The 20,684-nt window shown below is 35.1% G+C and overlaps 1 pseudogene; it reads left to right on the top strand.

Annotated features, from left to right (window-relative positions):
- Window positions 1-15,498: 15,498 nt before the first annotated feature.
- LOC100022197 (protein misato homolog 1-like) lies at window positions 15,499-19,015 on the top strand (annotated as a pseudogene).
- The last annotated feature ends 1,669 nt before the right edge of the window (window positions 19,016-20,684 follow it).

Here is a 20,684-nt window from a genome sequence, read left to right as displayed (position 1 = left end):
AGAAGAAAATTTTAACCTCCTGTACTTAATCCACAACTGATAACACCCAGGAATGTTATAGCCAAATTCAAGAACTATCAGACCAAGGAAAAAATATTATAAGCTGTTAAGAGGAAGTCATCTAGATACCATGGAACCACAATGAAGATAATACCAGATCTGGCTGAACCTACACTGAATGACCAAAAGGCATGGAATATGATATTCTGGAAAATCAAGGGAAGTAGGTCTACAACCAAGAATCATCTACCCAGCAAAACTGACTATATTCTTACAGGAGAAAGTATGGTCATTTAATAAAATAGAAGGATTCCAAGCATTTGTAAAGAAAAGACCAGACCTGAACAGAAAATTTGATGCCCAAGCACAGAACTCAAGAGAATCATCAAAATGTAATTAAAAAAGAGGGAAAAAGAAAAACAAAACAAAACAACACTTTTTAATGAGACCCCAAAATTTAAAATGATATGTATTCCTATTAGAAAAGAGGTAATTGATAAATCTTAAAAGTTGTTGTTATCACCTGGGCAGGTAGAAGAATTACACTTAGAGGGAACAGTGACATGCCAAGACATGAATATGTATGTAGATATATGTATGCATAAATACATATATATGTGTATATATAAATATACAACTAGAGCTTTAGAAAGAGGTTAATACTAAAAGAAATGGGAAAAGAAACAAAGGGAGTGAATTTATATTTCACAAAGAAACTCATGGAGGGAGAGGGGAGAACATCAGTACACTGGAAGTGTAAAGAAGTTGTAGATAGAGAATATTCAACTCTTATGTGCATTGAAATTGACTCAAAGAGGGAAGAACAATCCAATCCACTGGGGAAAAGAATAGATTTGCACCCTATAGGTAAGTAGATGGGTAACAAATGAACTGGTGTGGAGGAAAGCACTACAAGGGAGGGAAAGGGTGGGGGTAGTTTAAAAAGGCTGTAAAGAAAATAAGGGGGGGTATAAAAAGGAGTGGATAGAAAGGAAAATAAAATAAGGGTGGGAATTAGGGGGACTGATTAAAAACAAAACATTGGTGTAGAAGGAAATAGTGATAGAAGAAAAGGCAGGACTAGGAGTAGAAATCAAAATGCAGGGAAATACACAGCTGCTAATCATAACTCTGGATGTGAATAGAATGAACTCACCCATAAAAGGCAAGTGAATAGCAGAGTGGATTAGAATTCAAAACCCTACCATATGCTGTCGACAGGAAACACACATGAGGAAGGTGGACAGGCATAGGGCAAAAGTAAGAGGATGGGGCCAAATCTATTGGCTTCAACTGATAAAAACAAGGCAGGAGTCACAATTATGATATCTACCAAAGCCAAAGTAAACATAGATCTAGTCGAAAGAGATAGGGAAAGTAATAACATCCTGATAAAAGGCAATATAGACAATGAGGAAATATCTGTCCTCAACATGTATGGACCAAACAGCAGAGCATCCAAATTTCTAAAGAAGAAACTAGTGGAGCTCAAGGATGAAAGAGATAGAAAAACTGTACTAGTGGATGACCTGAACTTTCCTCTATCAAAACTAGATAAATCAAAACAAAAAATAAATTAGGAAGAGGTAAGGGAAGTGAATGACATCTTAGAAAAATTAGAATTAGTAGATATGTGGAGAAAAATAAATAGTGACAAAAAGGAATACACCTTCTTTTCAGCAGCACATGGTACATTCACAAAGACTGACCATGTACTAGGGCATAAAAACATTGCAAACAAGTTCAAAAGATCAGAAATAATAAATGTAACTTTCTCAGAACACAATGCAATGAAAATAATAATTAGTAAAGGAACATGGAAAGGTAAATAAAAATAATTGGAAATTAAACAATATGATTCTCCAGAATAAGTTAAAGAAAAAAATAATAGAAACAATTAATAATTTCATTGAAGAAAATGACAATGATGAGACATTCTTTCAAAATCTATGGGATACAGTCAAAACTGTGCTCAGGGGTAAATCTGTACCCTTGAGTTCATATATTAACAAATTAGGGAGGGCAGAGGTCAATAAATTGGGCATGCAAATGAAAAAAATAGAAAGTGAGCAAATTAAAAACCCTCAGATAAAGACTAAATTAGAGATCCTAAAAATCAAAGGAGAAATTAATAAAATTGAAAGTCAAAGAACTATTGGTTTAATAAATAAGATTAGAAGCTGGTACATAAAAAACCCAAATAAAATAGACAAATTACTGATCAATCTAATTAATAAAAGGAAAGAAAAAACCAAATTGACTCTATGTAAGATGAAAAGAGAGACCTTACATCTAATGAAGAGGAAATTAAGGAAATCATTAAAAACTATTATATCCAATTATAAGGCAATAAATATAGCAATCTAGGTGATAGGGATGAATTTTTAAAAAAATATAAATTGCCTATACTAACAGAGGAAGAGACTACCTAAACAACCTCATATCAGAAAAAGAAATTGAACAAGCCATTAAAGAACTCCCTAAGAAAACATCCCCAGTTCCAGATGGATTCACAAATGAATTCAATCAAACATTCAAAGAACAACTAATCCCAATATTATACAAATTATTTGACAAAATAAGCAAAGAAGAAGTTCTACCAAATTCCTTTTATGACACAAATTTGGTACTGATTCTAATGTCAAGCAGTTCAAAACCCAAGAAAGAAAACTACATGACTTTAGAAGGAAAAAAGCCTTAAATAGGATACTAGCAAAAAGACTCCAGCTAGTGATCATGAGGGTTACCTACTATGACCAAGTAGGATTCATACCAGGAATGCAGGGCTGGTTCAATATTAGGAAAACCATCCACATAATTGACCATATCAACAAGCAAACTGACAAAAATCACATGATTATCTCAGTTGCAGAAAAAGTCTTTGACAAAATATAACACTCATTCCTATTGAAAAAACCAGAAAGCATAGGAATAGAAGGACCTTTCCTAAAAATAACAAACAGTATATATCTAAAACCATCAGCAATCCTCATCTGCAATGGGGATAAACTAGAAGCCTTTCCAATAAGATAAGGGATGTCCATTATCACCTCAATTATTTAACATTGTACTAGAAACACTAGCTGTAGCAATTAGATTAAAAAAAAAGAAATTGAAGGTATTAAAATAGGCAATGAGGAAAACAAGCTATTACTCTTTGCAGATGATATGATGGTCTACTTAAAGAATCCTAGAGAATCAAATAAAAAGCTAGTAGAAATAACCAACAACTTTAGCAATGATGCAGGATTCAAAATAAACCCACATAAGTCATCAGCATTTCTATGTATCTCTAACACATCTCAGCAGCAAGAATTAGAAAGAGAAATTCCATTTAAATCACCCTAGACAATTTAAAATACTTAGGAATTTTTCTGCCGAGACAAACACAGGAACTATATGAACACAACTACAAAACACTCTCCACACAGTTAAAATTAGATATTAACAATTAGAAAAACACCTACTGCTTATGGGTAGGATGAGCTAACATAATAAAGACAATCCTACACAAATTAATTAATTAATTACTGCCATACCCATTGAACTACCAAAACATTGAACTACTGAATTAGAATAAAATAACATAACAAAGTTCCTTTGAAAGAACAAAGAATCAAGAACATCCAGGGAAATCATGAAAAAAAATACAAAGGAAGGTGGCCTTACAGTCCCAGATCTCAAACTTTATTATAAAGCAATGGTCATCAAAACAATTTGGTACTGGCTAAGATACAGAAAGGAGGATCACTGGAATAGACTTTGGGTAAGTGACCTCAGCAAGACAGTCTATGATAAGCCCAAAGATCTCAGGTTTTGGGACCCAAACCCACTATTTGATAAAAAACTGCTGGGAAAATTGGGAGACACTATGGGAGAGATTAGATTTGGATCAACATCTCACACCCTACACCAAGATAAACTCAGAATGGGTGAATGACCTGAATATAAAGAAGGAAACTATAAACAAATTAGGGGAACACAGAATAGTATCCTTGTCAGATCTTTGGGAAAGTAAAGACTTTAAAACCAAGGAAGAGCTAGAAAAAAAATCACAAAATGTAAGATCAATAATTTTGATTACATCTAATTAAAAAGTTTTTGTAAAAACAAAACTAATATAACAAAAATTAGAAGGGAAGCAATCAATTTGGTAATAATCTTCATAAGAAAAACCTCTGACAAGGTCTAATTACTCAAATTTATAGAGCTAAACAAATTGTACAAAAAAATCAAGCCATTCTCCAATTGATAAATGAGTAAGGGACATGAATAGGCAATTTTCAATTAAAAAAATCAAAACTATTAATAAGCACATGAAAAAGTGTTCTAAATCTCTTACAGTCAGAGAGAAGCAAATCAAAACAACTCTGAGGTATCACCTCACACCTAGCAGATTGGCTAACATTACAGCAACAGAAATTAATGAATGCTGGAGGGGATGTAGTTGGGACATTAATGCATTGCTGGTGGAGTTGTAAATTGATCCAACCATTCTGGAGGGCAATTTGGAACTATGCCCAAAGGGTGGTAAAAGACTGTCTGCCCTTTGATCCAACCATAGCCCTGCTGGATTTGTACCCCAAAGAGACCATAAGGAAAAAGGTCAGCACATGTACAAGAACATTCATAGCTGCACTCTTTGTGGTGGCAAAATATTGGAAAATGAGGGGATGCCCTTCAATTGGGGAATGGCTGAACAAATTGTGGTATATGTTGGTAATGGAATATTATTGTGCTCAAAGATACAAAATACATTGTGCTCAAAAGAAAGTGGAGGAATTCCATGGGAACTAAAATTACCTCCAGGAATTGATGCGTAGCGAAAGGAGTAGAACCAGGAGAACATTGTATATAGACTGACACACTGTGATACAATAGAATGTAATGAACTCTATTAGTGGCAATGCAGTGATTCTGAACAGGTTGGAGGGATCTATGAGAAAAGACAAAACAAAACATTATCCACATTCAGAGGAAAAACTGTGGGAGTAAAAACACAGAAGAAAAATAACTGCTTGAATACATGGGTTGAGGGGATATGATTGGGGGATATAAACTCTAAATGAACATCCAAATGCAAACACCAACATGAAAATAGGTTCTGATCAAGGACACATGTAAAGCCCAATGAAATTGTGCGTTAGATGCGGGAAGGGTAGGGGGAGGGGAAGGAGTGAAATAATGTGATTCTTGTAACCAAGGAATAGTGTTCTAAATTGACTAAATAAATTAATAAAAAATGAAATAAAAGTTTCTAGGGGATGCCCTGGGTCTTAAAAAACCAAAAACCAAAAACCAAAAAAAAAAATGGTAGAGCTATAATATGAACATCAAATTAAGAACCTATAATTCACTTTAGAGAATTTAAGTTTTTACATACCATTTGTTCTATCTTTACTTGAACCTTATACCTTCTATGAACAATGCCATCCACAGGGTGAAGGAAGAAATAAAATGCTATGACTAATGAAATTTGTCCTTCTCTCTTAATGTTTTTCAGAGAGATACTTCAAAATGGGATATTGGAAACAATTTTTAAATTGCATTGTTTATCTGCCTATATCTCCCCTGCTTGAGTGACCTTTTTTTGGTTAAAATTAGCCCCAGGTCAATACTAAAGTCCTTTCCTCAGGCTTGGTAGAGTACTACTGCACAGTTCCCTAAAACCATATGTAGGGTGACCTGTCTTGATGACCTCACTCACTCTGTCTTTCCCTTAGTTTTCTTGCCCATAATTTCCCATCCTGCTTTCCTTGGCACCAGTGCTTCCAAGGCTTTTGCTCCTAAAGGATTAGAGCCAAGCTGGTTGTCAAGGCCCAAGCAAATTTCTTCAGTTTAGAGCCATGATTTCTGTCTTAAGAGAAAGGGGAAAGAGAAAATGATGTGCCAATATAATGGGAGATGAGGGAGGAATGAGAAAATTCAGGGTCAGCACTCATCAGTTCCTAGGTTTGGGAGAATTTTTTAACCTCTTTTTGTTGTTGTTGTTAAACCTTTACCAATTACCAATTTTAATGTATTTCAGGCTATATAGTGTTCTTGCTTCAGTCAGTGAGTTTGAAACCTCAGCTCAAAAATGTTCAGTGGCTCACTTCTTTTTCTCAAATAAAACATACACACCTCAGCAGGGCATTTAAAGTTTTTACCTATCTGGATTCAGCCTGCATTTCTCCAATTAACATATATTATATTCCCATAAAAGTGATCCACAAGCATGAATAGTCAATATTCTATATCCTGTCTCAATCCACCATTCCTGAAATATACCCCACTTCACCTATACTTCTTAAAACCTTCAGGTTCCTTCTAGAATTACGTTTCTCTTTATAGAGCAAGTCTTTCCTGCCGCATTTCATTGTTATTGTGTTCTCTCTTCAAATTATATTTTAATTCCCTATTCAAAGGCTATAATATCTTCTAGGAGCAAACATTTATTAAGGTGCTAGACTCTGTGCTGAGTTCTTTACAAAGATCTCACCATAGCCTCACAATCCTAATCATTATCATTTTATAGTTGTGCAAAATGAAGTGGACAGTCGTTAAATGACTTGCTTCAGGTCATACTACTGGTGTCTGAGATTGTATTTGAACTCATCTTCTCGAGTCTTTATCCAGAGTTCTGGTCCAGCTCTATCCGTTATCCTTCCTAGAATCCTAGAAGAGTTGAGGGCAAGGTATATTCTTTTTTGGGGGGGTGGGATTGGGGGGAGTAACTCTCCTCATCTAGCATAGTGTTGTGAACATAGTAGATGATTAATAAATTCTTGTTGCATCGACAAATTGGTCCAAAAACTTCATTTTACAGATTATAAGAGCTTGACTTTGCTAGTTCTGAGTAATTGCAGAACCACTGATGCAGATCTCTCTTTTAAGTCCAAGCACAGTCTTCTCCCTTTTATGTCATGGTGAAGTGAGTTGACATAGTTATAGAAAGTCCATCATTCACTGAGCTCAATGTTCTTAAGGACCTTAAGCAGATGGTTATGCTGCCTTCCTCAAAAGTTTACTGCAACTTATTGCAACTTCAAATTTTTATAAGCCTAATTTTGAAATAGGCACTGTGCATAATAGTTACTTAAGTATTTTCTGAATGGAATTAAATGACTGAATTAATATGAATTAGCTATTCTAGTACAATGACTTACAAAAGCTAGAAAATCTCTTCCACCAACTCAGCCTTTTTATTATTTCATGAATATAAGCAAGAAAATTTATCCTTTTGTGCTTGGCACCCCTTTTACATGGCTAATGAATGGAATGCAGCAACTTAAAAGGCAAAAAAACCCAGCAGACGAAGCTGTCAGGAGTGAAAGCTGATAAAAGTTACACCTTTCTCAGGAAAATGAAGCATGACAGAAAATAATCTCTGTGATGTAAGAAAGAGAGATCCAAGGGGTGGCAATGAGAAGCCAAGCTGAAGGAGAGATCAGCTGAAGAGCAGCAGAGGAGGGGCAGAGAGAAGCTCCACAGTCTTCTGGTCTGGGAGGTGAAAGAGGAAAAGACATTTTCCTAGAAGCTGAGAAAGAGCCCATCCATATGGGATCTGTTATTCCTTCTGGGACCCAAAAACACCTCCACTAAGACTCTTCAAGAACAGGTACTTGAATCCTCAAGGGGGTTTTGGATTTAGACTCACTCTGGCCAGAGCCATCCAGATCTTTCCCTGAGATTTCTCTCTCTCTCCCTAACCTGTTCCTGGACTCCTGAATTAAAATGTAGTTAGCTGAGGAATAGGGATCAACCAGCAGCTGGCTGGAGGAGGGTTCAAGGCTTGCCTTGAACCCTGAGAACTTGGGGGGGGGCAGCCTGCCAAAGGGGACCAGTGTTAGGGTTTCCTACTCCCCACTCTCCTTGCCAATACCCCTACCTCACCTTCCCTGTGTGAACCCAAATAAATTGTTTACTTCTTTAGAATTAGGTCTGGTTGGTTTCTGATGCTAGGAAAGGGTACAGAAGATTTAGGGAGAATCACATCTCTCCACAAAAGAAGAAGGTTAGCTCAGGATCTCAGGGATCCAAACTACCTAACCCAAGGAACAACATTTCGCCTTGATAGTGGGATGACCCAGGTTTCTGAAGAGAAGTGACAGTGTCCCTCCTCTCCCAGAACTATTCTCTGAGGTGACATTACCTCTGTCAGTGGAACAAGACTTGAATACCTCTCTCCCAGGAAAAGAGAGGGGAAGAAGAAATTTCTCTCTACCTCTCTCCCCATTTCCCTCTCTCCTTCCATTCCCACTGTTCCCTCTCAATTGTTCCCTTCTACAGTCCTTCTATTACATCTCTTTTAGAAAAACAACTTTGATACCTTTTTGAAGTTTTATTGTAAGGTATATATAACTAGTTATTAATAGTATGGGCTGAATTTTAATCTCTTTCTTTTAGTCAGTCCCCCTAAACCCCACCCTTATTATACTTCCATTTCTGCTCCCTCCTTTATTGTTCCCTTCTTATTTTTTTTTAGTGTCTATTAAGGTCCCTCCCCAGCTCTTTCCCTCCTTTTTTGTACCCCCCCAGTCATCCTTTTAGTTTTTCCCTTCCTACTTTCCCTGTAGGGTAATATAGAATTCTATAGGATCTAAATGCTCTTCCCTCTCAGAAATGATTTCACTGAGAGTAAGGTTTAAGTATTTCCTATTAGCACTCTCTTCCTCTCCTTCTTATAAGAGTATTCTTTCCCTCTCCTTCCCATGTGCTTCTTTGTGTGATATTGATTATCCTATTTATCTTATTCCTTCAAGTTTCTCTTGGTGCCATCTTCTATTCCTACCTTTTTTCTTTTTTTTATATTATCTTAGACCATTTATTACCCTAATCTTTACCTATGAATGATTATTCTAATTACTATGATAGGGAATATAGTTTTTGAGAGTTACAAATAACATTTTCCCATATATTAATATAAACAATTTGATCTTATTGAAGCCCTAACTTAAAGAAGAAAATTTCAACAACAACAAAAAAAATTTCCCCCCTTTCCTCTCTCTTATTTACCTTTTCATGTTTCTCTTGATCTTTGTATTTGGATATGAAGTTTTCCACTTAGTTCTGGTCTTTTCTTTACAAGTACTTGGAAATCTATTTTGTTGAATGCCTATACTTTCCCCTGGAAGTATATAGTCAGTTTTGATGGATAGATGATCCTTGGTTGAAGAACCAATTCTCTAGCCTTTGTGAATATCATATTCCAAGTCTTGTGGTCCAATAGTGTGGAAGCTTTCAGATCTTGTGTAATCCTGAATGGTGCTCCTTGATACCTGAATTGTCTCTTTTTGGCTTCTTGTAAATTTTTGTCTTTAGCTTGGAAGCTTTTAAATTTGGAAATTACATACCTGAGGATTGTCTTTTGAGGATTTAGTGTAGAGGGTGTTCTATGAACTCTTTCAATGTTTATTTTGCTCCCTTGTTTAAGAACATTAGGGCAGTTTTCTTGGATAATTTCTTGTAGCATGATGTCTAGGTTTCTGTTTATTTCTGGGTTTTCAGGTAATCTCTTTCTTTATGACTTAACACCTCTCCTTCTTTTCTCTTCTCTTTTAAAGAATCTCTCTCATGGTATCTCTTAGAGCAAAATAGCCAAATGCCAAATCCTCCATAAGAACTGAGAGTCAGGAACCTTTTGTAGATAGAAGATAGAAAACACTATAGTAGCTAAATCTCCTTTTTTTCACAATCACTTGAAATCTTCTGAATTCTTCCATTTGTTTATACTGATGATGTTACAATTTTAAATATATTTATTATCTAATACAATAAATATCTATATCTTTATAAACAGTAACCTTTTAGAAATCCTTGAAGACTAAAAATTTGAAAAAAGGAAATTGATAGATAAGGATGTTTAGTGATACAGGTCAAAGGTATTCTATACAACTTAAAAACTGACCAGGGTAGACCCATAGCCCCAGATACTTCAGGATCCTCACTGTACATGATAAGCATTATAAGGAGATCAACTTTTTGACTTGATTTCATATATAAGTGTAGATATATATGTAAATATATAAAATATTTCTTATTTTAATAGTCTATACTATAAAATTTGTGAATCATTTAACACAGTTCCCTGGCACATCTTGGTATAATATTCAATGCTTATTCCCTTCTCTGCTCCTTCCCCACTATTCCTACTTAATTTTGTAATGTGTGTATATATGTTTGCATTTAAAGTTCCATTCTTTGTTTCAAAATCTTAATGAAAAAGAACATTGGAAATAAAATTAATTTAAAAATTTAAAGAGAAAATTGTCCCACACAAATAAAAGTGCACAATACAACTTCCCTTTGCCTGGTATTGAAGGATAAGCAGAACTGAAATATAATTGAAGCTAACTCAAACTGAATTGAGCTGAAAACTCAATTTAAATTATTAAAAATAATTTTATGATTGTACTTTCAAAGTCCTCTGGCATGTCTCTCAATATAATGTCCTTAATATAAGCCAATTAAGGATTTTTAGGAAAAAATATGCTGGGGTTGGGGAGTCAGAAATAAAGTCTATTTTAGTCAAAGATCAATTATTATAATCTTTAGCTTAATTTCATATTTCTTATCCTTCTGCCTCCACTGCCATATGCCAAATAATACATTTAGATAAATTGAAATAATTATTTTTCTAACTGATTTATATGTAGACAACCTGTCTGACCCCAGGAGTAATCATACAAGGTAAAGTCAGTTTCTAACATAATCATGTTGTTTAATGCCTAATTTAATTCCATATTAACTCACTAAAATATCTGTCTATAATTACTACAGTTTGTTATTGGTTGCTATATAGATGCTAGCTTATGAATTAAGAGAACATTCATTTAATAAACTATGAAACTTAAGAAGAAAAATGTATCCATGAACAGGACATTATCCAGTCCACAGCACTCATTTTAGAGTCTAATAAAGTAAGTCTAGAGAATGACTTGTCCTCATTAAAAAAACATGTATTAGAAATAGATTCAGCAAGCTCAGTTTCAAGTAGTCTTAGAAAAGACATACTGTGAGAAGTTAGGATGGAACTGCACTGTGGCTCAGAATGTGTTCCCAACAGCCATATCCTTTTACTTTGTATGCCTTAATTCAATCCCCAAATGTCTTCCTATCTTCACAGTGCCAGGTATGATAATGCTTTTTGATAAAGAAGTGATAGATCTACTCTTCTGCTTTGAAAACAGTCTAGTTTGAAGAAGCATGACTTAGAGGAAAAAGATTGAAGCATCTAATCTTCTCTACCCAGGTGTACAAATGAATACCTGAATGTCCACTATTTGGAATTCATCCTTTTGTGTTAAATGCCATTTTCTAAAGAAAAGGAATAGGTATAATTCAAGAATTACTTCATGTGGTTAAAGAGTAAGTAGGAAAATGATGAGGAAAGAGAAATGCATTCTATTTTAAAAGAGAAGAAAATGAGTAAAATATAAGTTGATATTATAAGTTCAATGCATTTTATACAACTGATTTTACATAAGTTTTGAAAATAAAATTGTTGATTATATTTGAAACAATTAGAAATGCAGAGCTATTTTCATGGACCTAAAGGAAATTGCTTTGTTTAAGTCATTATGTGTGAAGTTCTAGGTTATTTTCTTCAGAGGTTTTATATTTCACATAATCATAAACTATCATTGGAAGTTGGGAGGTTGCTTATCTGTAAACATTACTAAACTAAATGGGAATAGCAAAGAATCAAGTCTTACCAAAACAAGGAATCATAATCTAGTTGAAAGAAATATGCTTGAACCAAATGAATATGATATTAACCAATTGGATTATCTCTATCCAAGAGGAATACTAGAATAGATAGAGCTGAACTTTATTTTCAGATTTTAAAAAATGAAAACATTAAGTAAAGATATTTTAAAATATATATAATGTGAAGTTTATTAATAATAACTATTATTCGGGCGACCTATAAGATCTTCTCTTTTTGAAGTCCTTCAAAACTTAAAATATTTCTCTAATAGACATTAAGTTCTCTGAAGGTGGGGAATATATCTTTAATGTCATGTTTCCCTTAGTTTCAATATAATATTTCATCAGGCAAGAATATGAAAGTTTGTCACTCTAACACATTCCTCCACCAACAAATTGTAGTCTTTCTGAAACTTCTTAACCCATAAGGCTTAGAAAGATACCTGTGGCACACTGATGCTATGTGACCATTCTATGCTCTCACAAGTAGTAAGTATTATAGGCAAGATCTGAACCCAGTTCTTCTTCTCTCCAAGACCAGAACTCATATGTTGTGTGGTTCCTAGCTTTGCACAAAAGTGGTGCTTAATTTTTTTTTTTTGAGAATGTTAGATCTTGAATCTGTTTTCCAAGGGGGGTCCTTATTACTTTTTTTTAAACATTATTTCATTTGGTCATTTCCAAACATTATTCATTGGAGACAAATATCATTTTCTTTTCCTCCCCCCCCCACCTCTCCCATAGCCAACGTGCAATTCCACTGTGTATCACATGTGTTTTTGATTCAAACCCATTTCCATGTTGTTGGTATTTGCATTAGAGTGTTCATTTAGAGTCTCTCCTCAGTCATATCCCCTCCACCCCTGTAGTCAAGCAGTTGCTTTTCCTCAGTGTTTTTACTCCCACAGTTTATCCTCTGCTTGTGGGTAGTGTTTTTTCTCCTAGATTCCTGCAGATTGTTCAGGGACATTGCATTGCCACTTAATGGAGAATTCCGTTATATATTTATTACTTTTAAACATTCATCTAAGAAACTTTTTCCCCAGCATACTTCACTTTAACATAAAATTGGGCTTTATTTTTGTTTAGAAAAAATCATGACACTAATATCATACTGATTCCAAAGCCAGGCAGACTAAACACATAGACCAATCACCTTAATGAACATAGATGCAAAAATCTTAAATGAAACACTAGCAAAAAGACTACAGTAATTATTATAAGGATTATTCACTAAGACCAGGTGGGATTTATACCAGGAATGCAAGGATGTTTTAATATTAGGAAAACCATTCACATAATTGACTATATCAATAATCAATCCAAAAGAAATTACATAATTATCTCAATAGATACAGAAAAAGTTTTTGAAAAAATACAACAGTAATTCCTATTGAAAACAGTAGAAAGTATAGGACTAGGAGGGGCTTTCCTCAAAATAATAAGTAGTATATATTTAAAACCATAAAAAAGTTTCATCTGCAATGGGGACAAAATGGAAGCCTTCACAATAGTGTGAAGCAGGATGCCCATTATCATCTCCATTATCTAATATTGTACTAGAAATGCTAGTGATAGAAAAAAGATGAGAAAAAGAAATTCAAGGCACTAAAGTAGGCAATGAGAAAACTAAACTATCACTCTGCAAAAGAGATGATGTTGTATTTAAAGAATCCTAAAAAAATCAACTAAAATGCTAGTGGAAATAATTGACGACTTTAGCAAAATTTCAGGGCACAAAATAAATCCACATAAATCATCAGCATTTCTGTATATTTTCAACAAAACCCAGCAGCAGGAATTAGAAAGAGAAATCCATTTAAAATCATTACAGAAAATATAAAATATTTAGGAATCTATGTGCCAAGACAAACACAGGAATTATATGAACACAATGGTAAAACATCTTACATACAATTAAAATTGAATCTAAATAATTGGAAAAATATTAATTGTTCATGGGTAGGTATGGCTAATATAACAAAAATGGCAATTCTACCCAAATTAATCTACTTATTCAGTGCCATACTGTTCAAATGACCAAGAAACTATATATTGAATTATTATTCAAAAAGTTATAACAAAATTCATCTGGAGGAACAAAAGATCAAGAATAACAAGGGAAATAATGAAAAAATGTGAAGGTGGGGGGGGCTAGCAGTACCAGATCTTAAACTGCACTATAAAGCAGTGGTCATCAGAATAATATGGCACTGGCTAAGAGACAGAAGGGTGGATCAATGGAATAGATTAGGGTTAAATGACCTCAACAAGTTAGTGTTCCATAAATACAAAGATCCCAACTTTTGGCAAAATAACACAGTATTTGAAAAAAAAGTTCTGGGAAAACTGGAAAACAATATTGGAAATATTGTATCTAGATTAACATCTTACACCTTATACCGAAAAAAATTCAAAATGGGTAAAGGACTTAAATTTAAAGAGTGAAATCATTAATATATTAGGTGAACATAGAATATTATACCTGTCAGATCTGTGGGAAAGGGAGGAATTTAAGACCAAGCAAGAGATAGAGAACATTACAAAATGTAAAATGCTTAATTTTGATTATATCAAATTAAAAAGTTTTTTTACAAGTGAAACCAATTCAGTGAAAATTAGAAGGAAAGCAACAAACTGGGAAATATTTTCGTAATAAAACCTTCTGTCCAAAGGCTTAATTTCTGCAATATATAAGGAACTAAGTCAAATTTACAAAAAAAAAATCAAGTCATTCCCCATATTCCTTTTTATCCTTGTTCATTTTTCTCCAGGTATCTATTAAGTCTAATTCTTCTAGCATTTCATTTACTTATCTTACTTCTTTCTTATTTATTTTTTTCAGTTTGATTTACCCAGTTCTGAAAAGAGAAGGTTGAGATCTCTTACTAATATGGCCTTACTATTTCCTCCTTGAACATCTTTAATTTTCCCTTAGAAATCTAGATGTTATAACATTTGGTGCATAAATGTTTAGTGAAGATATTACTTCATTGCTTATAGTACCCTTCATCAAAATATAATTTCCTTATTTCTTTTATGCAGAGTAGTTTCCACTTTACCGTTATCTCATATCATGGTGGCTACTCCTGCTTCTTTTTTACTTTAGATAATACATAAAAAAATATTGCTCCAGAATTTTACCTTGAATCTGTGCATGTCACCCTGCCTCAAATGTGCTCTATTCCCTTTTGCTCTGTTCCACCTCACTAGTATTTTTCTTTTTGTCACCCCTTCAGTTACTCCTCCCTTCAAATACACTTCCCTTCCCTTGTCTTGCTCCCCTTATACTTTTCTGTAGGGTGATAGAATTTTATACCCCACTGAGTATATTTTTTGCCCCTCTCGGAGCCAGTTATAATAAGGAGTTTAAGCATTGCCTGTCACCTCCCTTATCCTCCCTTCTCTATATTGATTTTTCACACCTCTTTAAGTTATATAATTTATCCCATTCTATCTTTCCCTTCCCTTTTCTCTCAGTGAAACCCTCTCTTTAACCCCTTGATATATTTTACTTATTATTTATATGCACATATTTCATACATACACATAATTTCATAGCATCACATTTAGATACATATGATATCATCTTATATTATCATAAACAACATATCATCATAATCATAATCATAATCAGCTTACTTCCCCACCCTGCTTCTGGGTAAATTCCTTTTATCTCCTCTACTATTAAGAGTAATTTTTGAGAATTATAGGTATCTTCTTTCCATTTAGGCATATAAACATCTTAACATTAATGAGTCCCTTAAATTTTCTCTTTTTTATTTATATTTTTGGACTTCTCTTCTGTATCATGTATGGACTTCAATTTTTTTTTTGTTTGTTTAAGTTTGGCTTCTTCCTCAGAAATGCTTGGAAATCTATTGTATTGAATGTCCATTTTTCCTCCTGAAAGAATATACTCAATTTTGCTGGATAGGTGACTCTGGATTATAAGCCTGCATCTTTTGCCTTTCTCAATATCATATCCCTTGCCATTCATTCCTATAATGTGGAAGCTGGTAGGTCATGGGTGTTCCTGATTATAGCTCCATGTTATCTGAATGGTTTCTTTCTGGCTGATTGAAAAATTTTCTTCTTAGCTTGGTGGCTCTGGAATTTAGCTATTACATTCCTGGGATTTGCCATTTTAGGATTTCTTTCTGGAGGTGATCTGTGAATTTTTCAATTTCAATTTTACTTTCTTGTTTGAGGATCTCTAGTTATCTTTGCTAATTTCTTGTAATATGATATTCAAGGTTTTATCTTCTTCATCATGGCTTTCAGATAATTCAATAATTCTCAGATTGTCTCCCTTATATCTATTTTCGAGGTCAGTTTTTTTTTCAATAAGATATTTCATGTTTTCATCTGTTTTTTTCATTCCTCTGATTCTGCTTTATTGTTTCTTATTTTCTCATGAAATCATTAGTTTCTAGATGTTCACTTCTGATTTTAAGACCTGATTTTCCTTTATCAGTTTTTGGTTCTTTTTTTTAACTGACCATATCTTCTTGCAACACTTTCATTTCTCCTTGCATCACTTTCATTTCTCTTTCCCACTTTTCCTCTGTCTCTTAATTGGATTTTAAAATCTTTTTAGAGAGCTTTGAGAATTTTTGTTCAATCCTTATCTTTTCTTTTGGATTTTTCTTGTGTTTCCTTTGCTTTTACTGTCTCCTGTGGCCTTACCTTGCTTTCTGTCTCCATAAAATTCTTTAGAGTTAGGTGCTTTTGTGTTGTTTGTTCATTCCCCCTATCTAATTATATGTATGCTTGGGTGGATGATGTAATTGTCTGAGGGCTGAGAGATCTGAGAGCCCCTTCCCCCTGCTGAGTCAATTGCCCCTTGAGATGCTGATAGCTTAAAGATTTGCCTCAGGTTGAGATGTAAGCTTTTCATCTCATTCTGATCTTGATCAGATCAGGGGCCAATCAAATTCTAGCCCCATGCTTAGGCTCAAGATTTTGGTTTCATTGTATATTTGATTCAATCAGGCACATCCTTGATTGTCCTGCCTTAGAGCTCATCTCTGATCTTTAGGCAAAAGATTCTTATTGGGGATGGGAAAAAGGGCATAGTTCACAATTTGGTATGGCTGATAGTACTAAGTACTAAGCACTAAGTACTGATCTTTTTTGCCTAAAGCTCAATTTCAAAGGATATGTGTTTTTTTTTTTTTTGTACCACTATTTGCCCAAGCAGGATCTCTGGATCTGGATGTTGGCTTGTACTTAGGTTCAGAAATGGGAACAGCAAAACTGGAGTATGGGAGTTCTTCCTTCCTTGCTATAGTTTCTTGCTGGCTCTGCTCTCTTCTAACCCTAGTGCCCCAGATGTTCTTTGCCTACATTTTGGGTTATTATTTTCCTTGATTCCTTCACTCCTGTATTTGTTTTGTGGAGATATTTGAATATTGGTCAGAAAGGATTCTCATGGTGGCACAGAGCTTCTCTTTATTATTCCACTATCTTGGCTTCACCCCCAGAACTCTCAGAGTTAAGAGATACTTAAAGATAAGCTAACCTAATTCGCGTAGTTGCCATTAATGGGTCTTCTAATTCATAAACTTTCAGGAGGGCACAGCCCCCCTATGATAGTTCAGAAAAATTATTGATAATTGAAATTGACAATTGAAAAATTATGATAATTCAGAAAAAAATGTGCCTCCTGGCCAGAAACAAAGAGCTGTCCAAAGAGTTGTGCCTGGATGTCTTGTACTGGGCAGGCCCAACCCTAAATGGCCAGAAGATGTACATGACCTGCCTCATCCTCATGGACCTAAGGAGCAGCCTGAACTTCCTGAAACAAGAAGGTGGATAATACCAAGAGAAACACCTGGATGCTGCTATTTCTTGCCAACCTGTTTCTACAAAACCTTCTGATTGCCAAGGGAGTAATTAGTAGTGATGGTGTCTCAAGGGTTCAAACATTTCCCAATGGTAAAGGTCTTCCACCACTTAACAAAGCCTTTCTCCCCACCTCCAAATCACTGATCACTCCTGAGGGCAGCATCAGGGTCTGGTCTGACTTCCTTCATGTGTAGCTATACCCCAGAAGTATTTGTATTATCCAAAATACAACCATGATGGGGAGGCAGGCCATCCAGAGGGTTTTGGCCAAGGTGAAAGCCTCTTTAGGGAAATTACCTACTTGGAAGAGCTTGAGGAAAGACTAAACTTCTATGTGGAAGAATGTGACTATTTGCAGGGTTTCCAAATCCTGTGTGCCCTGCACGATGGCTTCTCTGGCTTAGGAGCTAAAGCAACAGAGTTGCTTCAGGATGAGGATGCTAGATGTGGGATCCTGATTTGTGACCTTCTCCCTGGCCCCTATACCCTAGGGGAGCCCCAGAAAAACTCATCATCACTTCAGCACAGCCCTACACCTTGTGAATATGGCTGTTCACAGCTTATTTGTTTGTCCACTGTTCCTCAGGAGTTGCTTTGGACTTCGGCCTGAGCCCCCAGTTACCTTCCCAAATCTTGGCTATGATGTCACACTGCCCTTCCACAGCAGTTCCCTCCTGGCTACAGTCATAGACACAATCACTGTCTCATACTGACTGTATTCTTCCCCAATTTCCATGGTGCATCTGTGATATTATGAGCTTTTCTGGGAGAAAGGTTGTTGCAGCTGAAGTTTCCATTCCATTCCCAGTGGCTCCTGGCCATTCCCTTACCAATACCTTGGCCCAGTTTGGAGGAACAATACCCTAGACTCAAGTTTCTGCATGTGAAGAACTAAGTGTCTCACTTTGTTTTGTACAAGCTCTGGTGCTTTGGGGTGTATACAAAACAAGACAAACCACACAATTCTCCCCAGATACATCATCGAATTCCCCATTCCATGCCTGTACCAGCAGAGAGGAGGTCCTGGACCAATATTTGCAACAGTTGCAACCTGGAGTTCTGAATTCCTTCCAGTTGCTGCTGAGTCCATGCAGGGTAGTTCTTCCATACCCATGATTCTTCTTCTCATGACTCAACCAGCAGTGTTTGATTCTGGATGGTGCCGACAATGGAACAGCAGTGGAAACTATCCCTTTGCTTACTAGACTGTGCTCCTCTTCACTGCTGCATTGGGCCTTAGGCTGTCTGGTAGGGGAACTGGCCAATCTTGACCTGAGATGCTGGGCTAATTTCCTGGCAGCAGGAGTGAAACAAGATGACATAGGACCATATAGGAGCTGCATGACCTGGACCAGTGTTATCAAGATGGACATAGCCTTATAAATTGAACCCCTTGTGTGGATCATGCAGTCCAGAGAAGAAAAAAATAAAATAGTTTTCAATAAACATGACTGCTCAGTAAAGCAGTTTCTGTCTAAGGGCTGGCCAAACTCAAAAAAAAAAAAGAAAGAAAAGAAATTCCTTGATCTCCTTTGACTTTTTCACCAGGTAATTGATTTTAGGTTTTTGTCTTTTCTCTGGGGGAGTTAAACTGTGTTTCTTCCTTTACATATTTCCTGTCTACTTGATTCTTTTGCAAACTACTCTCTGATTTCCACAACTTCATAAAGAGTTTGAAAGGTAAATGTTAACAGAGATGAAGAGATGGATACAAAGAAATCCCTCTGTTGATCTATGTATAACTGAATGGAGAGAGACATGGTGGATAGATTAAGAGATTGCAAAAGCAATATAATCAAAGGAAGCCTAGTATAGGGCAAAAGGCATTAGAAATGAATTCAGGAGAATTGGGTTACAGATGTAGCTCTAACACTTATTGATCTTACACAAATTGCGTAATCCCTCTGAACTTTAGTTTCATATTCTGAAAAATGGGCAGAACAATACATCTATTCCCTTCATCAAAAGAGTATTGTGAGGGAAATGCCTTTTAAACTATCAAGGATTATATAAACATCAACTGTTATTAGACCTATAGCACTGTGATCCATGCCTGAACTAAAAGTTGAAGGTCAATTTACATATGAGAGATTAGAAATCAAATTAGTATTTAAGCAGAAAATGTATAAAATGACATTTTTATAATTGCCTTTTTGAAAAACGACACTGCCTTTTACCACATACTAAAGACATTACCTACTGAGATTTTTGAGGAGATACAAAAACTATCTGATGTTCTAAACTTCTTCTAACCCAAATGTGTCAGGAAAAAAGTGGGAGAGGTAAGGATAATGATTCCCTTCATCAATCCCCTTTCTTCTGGCTTCCTGTCCATACTTCTATAGGCCATGCTCAAGTATAACTGCCATAAAATCCTAGTCATGAATAAAATAATATGACTTTTAAATGTAATGATAAAAATGAAATTGTAAAAGAAGTTAATGGACTTGAAGACTTACAATTTTATAAATCCCTTGGACTTTTAAGATTCTGAGACATTAACTGAAAAGGATAATTAAAAGCACAGATATCCTTTGAAAAATTGAAAAAAGCTGTCATTATAAGATGGATACAAAGACCTGTATGGCTCTACAACAGATTAATATATTGTTAATCCTACAACAAGGTCAATCTTTTCAAATATCATTTTGATTGATTATATATCTTCTTGATTGATTAAAAAAAGGAAAAGAATAAGAAATTTGCATGTATTATTTAAATTCCCATATTTAGGAGAAATCCCACTCATAAATAGATTCATCCTTAAATTAGGTGCAAGCAGAATATCCTTTTCCTGTGCCAGTCCCCTTCTACATTGGTGTATATCTCTTGGAACCTCCATTTTGGAAACAACCAAGCTAGCTAACATGGATTCTATATTGGTTGTGGTTCTGAGTTCCTGGACTTGAGCACCATAACCTTCATCCTCTGCTCTTTCTTTTGCCTTAACCATTCACTTTTCAGCTCTCTTTTTTGTGTTGCCTTCAACCATTCAAACATAAGCTCTTTTACGGTAGTGACTTGGCTTACTTTTTATATGCATTTATATCCCTTGCACTTAGCACAAGGGCTTGAGAGTAATTAGTGATTAATAGATGATTGCTATCTTGACATTTCCATGTTGAAAAATAATGCAATCTAAG

Source organism: Monodelphis domestica, chromosome 3 (genome assembly GCF_027887165.1).
Source record: "Monodelphis domestica isolate mMonDom1 chromosome 3, mMonDom1.pri, whole genome shotgun sequence".
Taxonomy (NCBI): Eukaryota; Metazoa; Chordata; class Mammalia; order Didelphimorphia; family Didelphidae; genus Monodelphis; species Monodelphis domestica.
The sequence above is the reverse complement of the archived record's forward strand: the minus strand, read 5'-3'. Positions and strand labels throughout refer to the sequence as shown.